This window comes from Oncorhynchus mykiss, chromosome 8, assembly GCF_057628025.1.
Source record: "Oncorhynchus mykiss isolate SJ-2025 chromosome 8, ASM5762802v1, whole genome shotgun sequence".
Lineage (NCBI taxonomy): Eukaryota > Metazoa > Chordata > Actinopteri > Salmoniformes > Salmonidae > Oncorhynchus > Oncorhynchus mykiss.
The window spans coordinates 15,876,193-15,887,473 of NC_143029.1; positions in this window are offsets into that span (position 1 = coordinate 15,876,193).

The following is an 11,281-nucleotide window of genomic DNA, read 5'->3' on the forward strand; positions in this document are numbered from 1 at the left end:
CATTGAATTCAGTTCTTGTCATGCTAATTTTTCTTTTTGCATCCCACAGAAACAACTTCGAAGACGACCACCACAAAATGTAAAATTCTCAAAAGTTGTGGGTGAGAAAGCTGTACCTCTCAGTCAACATTGCTCAGTGCTTATTATCGGATGTATTACATGCAGACCGGACACGTCGCATGTGCGAGTGTTGCAAAATAAATGTAGAAATCCATGTTATTCAATTATTGCACCCATACTGCTCACGCGCGCCAACGAGCATCTGCGTTGCCAAGGGCTAAAATTGAACTCATTCCTATTTCTGACGCAGATCACACTGCAAGTCCTGCCTCTCCCATCTCCTCATTTGTTTATAGAAGCAGGTACCCACGTGCCATCTCCTCATTGGTTATACCCATGTGGGTGATTGAAAGATGAACTGTGTTGCCGGTAGTCGTGGTAATACAATGAAAGTTTAGATGCGATCACCATATAAGTTGAACGATTAAAAAGCCTGGAAGGAGGAGAGATGACTAGAAACGATTCGGTTCGCCGTTTTATGTGTGGATTAATTGTCGGAGTAGAGGTCCTTGTGCATTTCAAGTAAAATAACAACTCAATGTTTATATGCCAGGACAAATTAGCTAGCAACAGCAAGTTAGCTAAATAGGACAAATTAACGTTAGCTAGCAAGTGCCAGCTAACTAGCTAAATTGAAATACATGTTTAATGCTTTTTGACCTGTCCCCAAATTAATGTAATTGGTTCAGAGTTTCTTTTGATATTTTAACCTGCGTGTTGTGATCGCGTTTGGTGTGGGGGGGGCAAAATACATTTATGCACGATAGCGCACGGTTGCGCACGCGCGCAGCCGGTTTGGGTTCCGTGTTAGGTTACGAAATCTGACTTTTTGCATATACTCTTAATTAAATGTTAGCAAGAGACCCCACTGAATGATTCAGAACCTGAATAATCACTTGTCTTGGTAAAATTGGGGGAAAGGAAATAGGAAACTGGGAAGTGGTAAGTCCGACATGATTGTGTTCAAGTACTTTTGAAGTAGATGGCGCCGGAGGGTAGGGCTGCCGTCTTATCGGCTCTTAACCAACCATACTATTTTTTTTGTTTTTTTTTGCGTTGTTCTTAACTTGTTTTGTACATAATGTTGCTGCTACCGTCTCTTACAACCAAAAATATCTTCTGGACATCAGAACTGGGATAACTCACCTCAAATTGGACGAGGAGTTCTTCTTCAATGAGTCAGACGCGAGGGATATACTACGGACACCCGACCAGGCTCAGATCTGCTAGCTAACGTTCAATTGCTGAAAATAAATGGGACGAACTAAAAGCACGTATATCCTACCAATGGGACATTAAAAACTGTAATATCTTATGTTTCACCGAGTCATGGCTGAACGACGACATTAAGAACATACAGCTGGCGGGGTAAACACTCTTCTATCTGGTAAGACACGGAGGCGGGGCCCTATGCATATTTGTAAACAATAGCTGGTGCACGATATCTAAGGAAGGGTTTTGCTCGCCTGATGTAGAGTATCTCATGATAAGCTGCAGACCACATTATCTACTGAGAGAGTTTTCATCTGTATTTTTGTAGCTGTCTACATAACACCATAGACCGATCTGGCACTAAAACCGCACTCAATGAGCTGTATTCCGCCATAAGCAAACAGGAAAATGCTCATCCAGAGACGGCGCTCCTAGTGACCGGGGACTTTAATGCAGGGAAACTGAAATCCGTTTTACCTCATTTCAATCAGCATTTTAAATATGCAACCAGAGGGAAAAGAATGCTAGACCACATTTGCTCCACACACAGAGACGCGTACAAAGCTCTCCCTTTCCCTCCATTTGGCAAATATAACCATAACTCTATCCTCCCGATTCCTGCTTACAAGCAAAAATGAAAGCAGGAAGCACCAGTGACTCGGTCTATAAAAAAGTGTTCAGATGAAGCAGATGCTAAGCTACAGGACTGTTTTGCTAGCACAGACTGGAACATGTTCTGGGATTCTTCCGATGGCATTGAGGAGTACCACACATCAGTCACTGACTTTATCAATAAGTGCATTGAGGAAGTCGGATGTGGCAGGGTTTGCAAACTATTACAGACTACAAAGGGAAGCACAGCTGAGAGCTGCCCAGTGACACGAGCCTACCAGACAAGCTAAATAACTTCTATGCTCAGTTCGAGGCAAGTAACACTGAAACATGCGTGAGAGCATCAGCTGTTCTGGACGACTGTGTGATCACATTCTCCGCAGCCAATGTGAATAAGACATTTAAACAGGTCAGGATTCACAAGGCCGCTGGGCCAAACGGATTACCAGGATGTGTACTCTGAGCTTGCGCTCTGGCAAGTGTTTTCACTGACATTTTCAATCTCTCCCTATCTGAGTCTGTAATACCAACATGTTTCAAGCAGACCACCGTAGTCCCCATGCCAAAGACCACTAAGGTAACCTACCTAAATGATTACCGACCGGTGCACTCACATCTGTAGCCCTGAAATGCTTTGAAAGGATGGTCATGTCTCATATCATCACCATTATCCCAGAAACCCTAGACCCACTCCAATTTGCATACTGCACCAACAGATCCACAGATGATGCAATATCTATTGCACTCCACACTGCCCTTTCCCACCTGGACATAAGGAGAATGCTATTAAATGCTCAAAGCTCATCACTAAGCTAAGGGCCCTGGGACTAAACACCTCCCTCTGCAACTGGATCCTGGACTTCCTGATGGGCCACCCCCAGGTGTTAAGGGTAGGCAACAACAAATCCGCCACGCTGATCCTCAACACAGGGGCCCCTCAGGGGTGCGTGCTCAGTCCCCTCCTTTACTCACTGTTCACTCATGACTGCACGGCCAGGCACGACTCCAACACCATCAATAAGTTTGCTGATGATACAACAGTGGTAGGCCTGATCACAGACAGCGATGAGACAGCCTATAGGGAGGAGGTCAGAGACCTGACCATGTGGTGCAAGGACAACAACCTCTCCCTCAACGTGATCTTGACAAAGGAGATGATTGTGGACTACAGGAAAAAGAGGGCCGAGCACGTCCCCATTCTCATTGATGGGGCCGTTGTGGAGCAGGTTGAGAGCTTCCTTGGCGTCCACATCACCAACAAACTAACATGGTCTAAGCACACCAAGACAGTCATGAAGAGGGCACGACACAACCTATTCCCCCTCAGATCCTCAAAAGGTCTTACAGCTCCACCATTGAGAGCACCCTGACAGGTTTTATCACCGCCTGGTATGGCAACTGCTCGGCCTCCGACCGCAAGTCACTACAGAGGGTAGTGCGTACAGCCCAGTACATCACCGGGGCCAAGCTTCCTGCCATCCAGGACCTCTATACCAGGCGGTGTCAGAGGAAGGCCTTAAAAATTGTCAAAGACTCCAGCCACCCTAGTCATAGACTGTTCTCTCTGCTACCGTACGGCAAGCGGTATCGGAGTGCCAAGTCTAGTAGTTCCAAGAGGCTCCTAAACAGCATCTACCCCCAAGCCATAAGACTCCTGAACAACTCCCCCCCCCCCCCCCCCCCCCCCCCCTACACACACCCACACGCACGCTGCTGCTACTGTCTGCTATTATCTATGCATAGCCACTTGAATAACTCTACCTACATGTACATAATTTACTCGGCCCCCCGCACATTGAGACATTGACCCACATATAGACCAGACCCACCATAGTTATTTACTGCTGCTCTTTTATTATTTGTTATTCTAATCTCTTACTTTTTGGGGGGGGGGTTTCTTAAAACTGCATTGCTGTTTAACCCTCCTGTTGTGTTTGTTTCATGTTTATTAATTCTGTGTTCCTGCTCCAAAATGACCGCCCCATTGTTGCTGATTATAAATCCATAATAATACATATATTTTCATCTAATGTTGTGTTAAATCTTTTTATCAACTGAAGTTATTGTGAACATTACAAGTTTTGAACTTCTATTTGCTATTCATGGCCTGTAGGCCTCACTGACCTGAGCTCATACAACTATTTTTTTAGTACAAAAAGCATAATGTATGGATTATTTTGACTATAACAAATACTCAGATGAAACATATTGTGCTATTTATCACTGACTACTTTGTGTCAAAGTTGAACAAGGACTCTCTCCTCACCAGTATCATGATCAAAGATATGATCAAGAGCCTCACATACACTATATCATTTGGTCATTGTGCTGCCACAGAAGGAATTGTGTGCAAGGCCTCAAAAAAGATTCATATATCAGAGCTGTGAGAAAAGTTCTATATATTATTGAAACAATGTTGTGATTGTTTGTGAGAATGCCAACAGGTGTGATTCCCACTGGGGAAAGATTATATTGGGGAAAGGTTCCAGTGGGGGTTGCCATGGAAGCCAAGAAGGGGAGTGAGGTGTGTGTGTGCTCAAACATACATGCATGTGGGGGTCTGGGAGAGGAAGTGTATCCATCTGATGAATGGGCATGTGCCTGAACTGAATTTTATACACTCATTTTAGTCTCACCCATTAATTTCTAATGACCAGTCATTTTTGACCTGGAACACCACAGGTGTACAAAAGTGAAATAAAACACCCAAAATGTGATGAAAATCATCAATTTGTATTTTGTGTGTTTAGATGCCCTGTGTGGACTAAGTCGTGGAACCTTATGACAATCAGATTAAATTAACTACATTTTTCAGAGAAATCTTGCAAATCGTTCCAATTCGACCATTGGACTCTTCACCATCTGGCAGTCTGACGGGCAAATCTGGGTTTGGCGGATGCCAGGAGAACGCTACCTGCCCGAATACATAGTGCCAATTGTAAACTTTGGTGGAGGAGGAATAATAATCCGAGGCTGTTTTTCATGTTTCGGGCTAGGCCCGTTAGTTCCAGTGAATGGAAATCTTAATGCTTCCGCATACTTGTGGTAACCGTTTGGGGAATGCTCTTTCCTGTTTCAGCATGACAATGCCCCTGTGCACAAAGCAAGGTCCATACAGAAATGGTTTGTCGAGATCGGTGTGGAAGACCTTGACTGGCCTGCACAGAGCCCTGACCTCACCCATCGAACACCTTTGGGATGAATTGGAACACCGACTGCCAGCCAGGCATAATCGCCCAACATTAGTGCCCTACCTCATTAATGCTCTTGTGAGGGGGGTGTAGATATGACAATGAGTTATATGGAGAGGTGCGTGAGTTGGGTCATATAGGGCCCCACAGTGGAGGTGTCATAATACCCATAAAGCCTAGCCGTCAAACAGGAAAATGGTTCCAATCGTATGTCCACCATCCTTTTTTCCCATACGGAATTTTAGAAACACTTAAAATAAGGGCTGTGCTTCATGTAGGCTTACAGGTGTGGTTCCCATTGGGGAAAGATTATATTGGGGAAAGGTTCCCGTGACGTTTTGATAACCATTTAAATAGAGTTTTATAAATATAAAAGGAAAACGATTGAAACCATTTCCATGTTTGATGGCTAGGTTTTATGGATATTATGACGCATACTGTGGTACTCTTGCTGTCCTGCCTGATTATTTCAAAATGTAATGAGTACTTTCGGATGTCATGGAAAATATATGGGAGTAAAAAGTGCATATTGTCTTTAGGAATGTAGTGGAGTAAAAGTTGTCAAAAATATAAATAGTAAAGTAAGGTACTGATACGCCTCAAAACAACTTAATATTTTTACTTAGTTACTTTACACCACTGCTATACCCTGTCTTAACCGGTTTTAACACAATTGCAGGCAACAGTACTTTTCCGTAACAACACGTTTGTGGCATCTTTTTCTTCCGTTACACGCACTTGTTCGGAGACGCAGATAGCTAATTAGCACAGGTAGTCGCCTCTATCTTCTGTCTGTCTTCTATAAACAAGCGCTGTAACATGGTAATATGGCATTGTGGAAACCGTAACCCTTTAAAATGTGTGTAGTAATTTAGCCTATTGTTTTTATTGAAATTGTATTATGGCTGATATGAAAGTCAAGTTCCATAATGTTTCCAAAACTGTATCGCTTGCCGGGAGTATTAGCGTTTAGAAATAGCTTCAGTGCTCCCTTCCGGAGCTTCGTGAATAGACCGTATGAATATACCGTCTATGAATGGATAGATATCCGTAGGACATCCACAATGTGAGGATTCCTTATTTTGTCTAGTAATTGAGCACCCACTCTCAACTTTGGTTTGTGGGCATTTTGCAATATTTCCTTTAATTTTTGAATTGCTTTGGTCCCTTTTCATTCAGGTTTGAGAAACGTTGTCCTATATATTTTGAACATATTTAGCATTAATATTCTTCAGAGAACAAAAAAATAACGTATACCATGATTATAATAGTGCTTCTCATCTCTATTCTGAATGGTATTCTGAATGGAAATGCATCTGTGGGTTATAATAATAACGTGTTGCACCAGGATAATAGCTGCAATAGCAACACATTTTAAATAGAAAATGGGGGCTCCTCTATTCTGCATGGCCTCCTTCAGAAGAAAAAGTCCATCAGCTGTTCTACTTCAGACAGCACCAGGCTGATTTCAAGACAGTGCTATTACCACAAAGAGCTACTGATGGAAAACACTTGCCTACTCCAATTTCCCATTTCCATAAACATTCATTTTGTAGGGAATTTGATTGAGTAAGATTCAGCCAATGATCTGAGTGTCTGAGATGGACACACACTGAGAGGAATGGGGGAATGTGATGCAAATCACTGCAGGTATTTCAGACTCCGTGTTCTCTAACAGGTCATGTATATTTCATCTGGCCAGGCTTGGTTGGTCCAGCTTTTTAGATGTTCAAACTAACATGGATAACTTAATCTGTTAGTGACAGATAGTATTAGGTTGTGTTTACACAAGTAGCCCAATTCTGATATTATTTTACTAATTGATCTTTTGACCAATCAGATCAACTATTTTGCCAATAATTGGGAAAAAGACCAGAATTGGGATACCTGTGTAAACACAGCCTTGGGGAGCAACAGAGGTTTTCTCACATATATGCTAAAAAAAAAGAAATGTGATAATGGGGAATAGTAGATAAAAAAGTAGATAAATAGATTTATATATATATATACACAGTGGGGCAAAAAAGTATTTAGTCAGCCACCAATTGTGCAAGTTCTCCCACTTAAAAAGATGAGAGAGGCATATCATTTTCATCATAGGTACACTTCAACTATGACAGACAAAATGAGAAAGAAAAATCCAGAAAATCACATTGTAGGATTTTTTTATGAATTTATTTGCAAATTATGGTGGAAAATAAGTATTTGGTCAATAACAAAAGTTTATCTCAATACTTATATACCGTTTGTTGGCAATGACAGAGGTCAAACGTTTTCTGTAAGTCTTCACAAGGTTTTCACACACTGTTGCTGGTATTTTGGCCCATTCCTCCATGCAGATCTCCTCTAGAGCAGTGATGTTTTGGGGCTGTTGCTGGGCAACACAGACTTTCAACTCCCTCCAAAGATTTTCTATGGCTAGGCCACTCCAGGACCTTGAAATGCTTCTTACGAAGCCACTCTTTCGTTGCCCGGGCGGTGTGTTTGGGATCATTGTCATGCTGAAAGACCCAGCCACGTTTCATCTTCAATGCCCTTGTGGATGGAATGAGGTTTTCACTCAAAATCTCACGATACATGGCCCCATTCATTCTTTCCTTTACACGGATCAGTCGTCCTGGTCCCTTTGCAGAAAAACAGCCCCAAAACATGATGTTTCCACCCCCATGCTTCACATGCTTCGTGTACTCCAAACACGACGAGTTGAGTTTTTACCAAAAAGTTATATTTTGGTTTCATCTGACCATATGACATTCTCCCAATCTTCTTCTGGATCATCCAAATGCTCTCTAGCAAACTTCAGACGGGCCTGGACATGTACTGGCTTAAGCAGGGGGACACGTCTGGCACTGCAGGATTTGAGTCCCTGGCGGCGTAGTGTGTTACTGATGGTAGGCTTTGTTACTTTGGTCCCAGCTCTCTGCAGGTCATTCACTAGGTCCCCCCGTGTGGTTCTGGGATTTTTGCTCACTGTTCTTGTGATCATTTTGACCCCACGGGGTGAGATCTTGCGTGGAGCCCCAGATCAAGGGAGATTATCAGTGGTCTTGTATGTCTTCCATTTCCTAATAATTGCTCCCACAGTTGATTTCTTCAAACCAAGCTGCTTACCTATTGCAGATTCAGTCTTCCCAGCCTGGTGCAGGTCTACAAATAAATTCATAAAAAATCCTACAATGTGATTTTGTGGATTTTTCTTTCTCATTTTGTCTGTCATAGTTGAAGTGTACCTATGATGAAAATTACAGGCCTCTCTCATCTTTTTAAGTGGGAGAACTTGCACAATTGGTGGCTGACTAAATACTTTTTTGCCCCACTGTATATATATATAAAAATAGATATAGATAGATTTTAAAATACACTTTTCTTCCCTGGGATAAAACAAAGTCTGGGACCAAAATGCTCTCGAACAGCTTCTACCCCCAAGCATAAGACTTGACCAGTTAATCAAATGGCTACTTGGACAATTTGTATTGTGCCCCTTTTTTTGTTTTTGCACTGACTCTCTTGCACTGTTTCTATGCACATCCACTGCACTCTACCCACACACTCACAAATACTACATTCACACATACAGTCGTGGCCAAAAGTTTTGAGAATGACACAAATATTAGTTTTCACAAAGTTTGCTGCCTCAGTGTGTATGATGGAAATTTGCATATACTCCAGAATGTTATGAAGAGTGATCAGATGAATTGCAAATAATTGCAAAGACCCTCTTTGCCATGCAAATTAACTGAATCCCAAAAAACTTTTCCACTGCATTTCAGCCCTGCCACAAAAGGACCAGCTGACATCATGTCAGTGATTCTCTCGCTAACACAGGTATGAGTGTTGATGAGGACAAGGCTGGAGATCACTCTGTCATGCTGATTGAGTTCAAATAACAGACTGGAAGCTTCAAAAGGAGGATGGTGCTTGGAATCATTGTTCTTCCTCTGTCAATCATGGTTAACTACAAGGAAACACGTGCCGTCATCATTGCTTTGCACAAAAAGGGCTTGACAGGCAAGGATATTGCTGCCAGTAAGATTGCACCTAAATCAACTATCGGATCATCAAGAACTTCAAGGAGAGCGGTTTAATTGTTGTGAAGAAGGCTTCATGGCGCCCAAGAAAGTCCAACAAGCGCCAGGACCGTCTCCTAAAGTTCATTCAGTTGCGGGATCGGGGCACCACCAGGTACAGGGATTGGACTGCTGAGGACTGGGGTAAAGTCATTTTCTCGGATGAACCCCCTTTCTGATTGTTTGGGGCATCCGGAAAAAAGCTTGTCCGGAGAAGACGAGGTGAGTGCTCCCATCAATCCTGTGTCATGCCAACAGTAAAGCATCATGAGACCATTAATGTGTGGGGTTGCTTCTCAGCCAAGGAAGTGGACTCACTCACAATTTTGCCTAAGAACACAGCCATGAATAAATAATGGTAAAAACACATCCTCCTAGAGCAACTTCTCCCAACCATCCAGGAACAGTTTGGTGACGAACAATGCCTTTTCCAGCATGATGGAGCACCTTGCCATAAAGCAAAAGTGATAACTAAGTGACTCGGGGAACAAAACATCAACATTTTGGGTCCATGGCCAGGAAACTCCCCAGACCTTAATCCCATTGGGAACTTATGGTCAATCCTCAAGAGGCAGGTGGACAAACAAAAACCTACAAACTCCAAGCATTGATTATGCAAGAATGGGCTCCCATCAGTCAGGATGTGGCCCAGAAGTTAATTGACAGCATGCCAGGGCGGATTGCAGAGGTCTTGAAAAAGAAGGGTCAACAAAGCAAATATTGACTCTTTGCATCAACTTCATGTAATTGTCAATAAAAGCCTTTGACACTTATGAAATGCTTTTAATTGTACTTAAGTATTCCATAGTAACATCTGACAAAAATATCGAAAGACACTGAAGCAGCAAACTTTGTGAAAATTAATTTTTGTGTCGTTCTCAAAACTTTTGGCCACGACTGTACACACGCTCGCACACACAAAGCACACATGCATATTGATACCACACACACACTCACACATAGACACATTTTCAAACTCTTCACATACACTGCTTTATTCTGTTTATTATCTATCCTGATTGCCTTGTCACTTTTACCCCTACCTACATGTACATATTACCTCAACTACCTCGTACCTCTGCACATTGAATCGGTACTGGTACTCTGTGGATATAGCCTCGTTACTGTTATTTTATTGTGTTATTATGTTATTTTTTTATTCATCAAATCTGTCATACTTTTTAACTCTAAATTGTTGGGAAAGGGCTCGTAAGTAAGCACTTCACAGTAAAGTCTACACCTGTTGTATTCGGTGCATGTGACAAATACAATTTCATTTGCGGTGATCAATTTATATCAACAATTTGTTAAAGGCAGTTGTTGCAAGAGAATCATAAAGATGTTTGTACTTTCAACAAAACACTTGATAATGCACTTTACAGAGGGCAGAGATACTTGTACTTCACAGATTACCTCATTATGAGCAAAATATCACACAGTCAAAATACAAAGGCAAAAAGTAACATGTCCATGACGAAGTTCTAGAGAAATGTGATAATTTCCATTAGATAATAACAGTGGTGTTGCTCTCAGTGACCCAACTGGTTTGGATTGCCATGGAGACCGTTTCCAAACTGATGTCAGACAGAGGGAGAGGGCCCTCCTCTGGTTCTTCTCAGTCATTGTAACCAGTGGAATGTCAATCCTATAGTTTAGAACCATGTCCACCTTCGCCTCCTCTGTGATTTGGCCTTTCCCTTCTAATTTCTAGAGACCCAAAACACTTGGAGGAGAGAAGTCCAGGCAGAAATGACTGCGAGCGGCTTTAACTGGTAAGACCTGGAAAAACTTGCCCTCGAACTGAGTGAGATGGAGGACATTTGTCAATGGCCTAAGCTCCTTGTAGGAGCTAAGGGCTTAAAGGGCGACTGCACTTTCTGATTTGGCCTAATTTTTAAGATTGCCCATTAAGAAATGATAGTGGCCTTGACAGAAGCCAAACCAGAGTTGTTTTGGAGGTGTGGTTTGTTGCATAGAAATAGAATGACTAGAATGGGCATCCCATTCAATTCAATGATGGCATAATGGTTGTACAGGCGACCATTGCGAGTGTACCCATAGGAGCAAAGCAGGAAGTAAAACCAGGCAGTTTACCCATCAATCTTGAGCTTAAAAATGTATATTATTTCAAACTGTACA